The 2278-nt window shown below is 33.8% G+C and overlaps 1 pseudogene; it reads right to left on the reverse strand.

Annotated features, from left to right (window-relative positions):
* Nucleotides 1-316: 316 nt before the first annotated feature.
* Nucleotides 317-1173, reverse strand: LOC101632740 (annotated as a pseudogene).
* Nucleotides 1174-2278: the final 1105 nt, after the last annotated feature.

The following is a 2278-nucleotide window of genomic DNA, read 5'->3' on the forward strand; positions in this document are numbered from 1 at the left end:
AATTAATAAAATATGCCCCAAAGCACAGAATGAGGATGTTTCAGAAATATCTTGTGTAAAGAACTTCATAAACATTATTTTATAAACATCTGTATTTTTTCAAAATTCTACCAAGAAAATGTTCACCAGAATATTTCTATTAGTATCTCTAAGAGATCAGAAAAACAACTTTTATTATCATGCAGACACTTTCAGTTTCTCTTTCTTGGTCTTAAATTTGAAAGGCCTAGAAATATTAAAGGCTATCCTGAAATGCAACATAGAACAATACATTTTTCAAGGCTCTGTTCTTTAAAGGGGAAGTTAGCACTGAAATTCAAAGATACTCACAGATAATGTAGATAGAGCTGAAATTGTAGAAAAGTGATAAAGACAGAACAGATATACATAATTTCAATGGAACTGTAATGACAGAAGTAAGAAGCCTAGTAGTTAATACTAATTGGGGGTGGGAGGATTAACTGAGATCTCAGATTTTGATCAGGAAGAAAAACACACTGTCAATATTGCAGGAGGAAGTGCATCTGAGGCACCTTAAAATACAGTGCCCTACGATGTTACCGATTTGTTAGAGGAGTCCTGAATCAGGATCTAAAATACAGACACTGATCAAAATATTCTGTTTCTGTGTTGCAAAGATGACATTCATGAAGTTCATATACTGCAGTGCATTGTCTTCTGCAGCCTTAATCACCAGTATTCTTGACTTCATTTCCTGATTATCTTTATCCTTCTTGTTCATTCTATGAATGTAGTAGAGCCCTTTGGCCAGGAATCCTGCCAGCAACATTTCTGTATTTTGACCCTTTATGTCACCCTTGATCATTAGATCTTTAATTTCTTCAACAATAACTTCATTTACTTCTCTTAACAGTAAATGTCTTTACTCCCCGAGGAATCAAATTCACAAGGAAGATTTCTTGGGTCTCCAAAGAAGACTCTAAGTGTGCATTTTTCCAGGATAAGAGAATCAACTTTCTTGAGTGTGACTTGCTATCACAGCAAATTTGTTGGAACAATTCATGAATAAATGAGAGTTCTCCAGCACCATCACAGTGTCTATGTATTTTGATAAAGTAGGCTGAGATCCCTTTAGTGTTTACATCCCACGCAAAATTGGGGTCTATCACCTATGACACCTATAATATTTAATTCATATTTGTCTGAAGCCATAGCAGTTGGGATCCTTCTGCTCTGCTCATTTTAAAATCAGGTTGTTTATTTGTGTTGAGTTATATGAATTCTTAATACATATTTTGGATATTAACCTCTTGTTGGAGATATTTTTAAAAATATATTATTTCTTTTCAATTTGATGATGGTTTCTTTCAGCATGTAGAAGTTTTTAAAGTTTGATGTACTTCAAGTTTGTTCATTTTTGCTTTTGTTCTTTCCATGCTGTTGGAGGTAAATCCACAATGACATTGCAAGCATTGATATCAAGGACCACATTACTTATGCTTTCTTTTATATATATTTATATATATATATCCATATATATAATAAAATATATGCAATATAATATGATATAATATATATAATATAATATATAACATATTATATGTAATAATTATTATATTATTATATATATTACTTCATGGTTTCAGGTCTTACATTGAAATCTTAAATTAGTTTTGGATTGATTTTTGTTTATAATGCAAGATAGTGGTCTAGTTTCATTGTTTTGTATGTGTCTACGCAATTTCCCCAACATAATTTTTTCAAAGATTTATTTATTTATGCATACAGAACTGAGATATAGGCCAGAGGTGTGGGGTGAGGGGGGTGGTAAGAGGATTCACCAGAGGCAGAGTGGGGGGCAGAACAGCCAGATTGACTGAAATACACTGAGGGGAATATCAGGCAAGTCAGGCGAGGTCTGTCACACCATGTGGGTCAGCTCCCTGGCTGGGGATCCAATTCATGCTGCAGTGGCATTCATAGATTCATAGTGCTGTACTTTAACCTGTTGTACCACCAGGGAGGGCCCATTTCCCAACATAATTTTTAGTAAAATCTTTCTTCACTTTATGTTCTTGGCATTTTTTTTGGTATGTTGTGTGTGTGTGTGTGTGTGTGTGCGCGCACACATGCGCCTTTATTCCTGTTCCATTTATCTGTGCCTGTTTTTATTCTTATACCATGTTGCTTTGATTACTATAGTTTTATAGAGTAGTTTGATTTGATAGCACAATACCTCCATTTTTGTTCTTTTTATCTCAAGATTTTTTGGATATTGGGATGTTTTCTGGTTCTAGATAAATTATATATGTGTGTG

Source organism: Condylura cristata, unplaced genomic scaffold (assembly GCF_000260355.1).
Source record: "Condylura cristata isolate star-nosed mole 26May11 unplaced genomic scaffold, ConCri1.0 scaffold00019, whole genome shotgun sequence".
Taxonomy (NCBI): domain Eukaryota; kingdom Metazoa; phylum Chordata; class Mammalia; order Eulipotyphla; family Talpidae; genus Condylura; species Condylura cristata.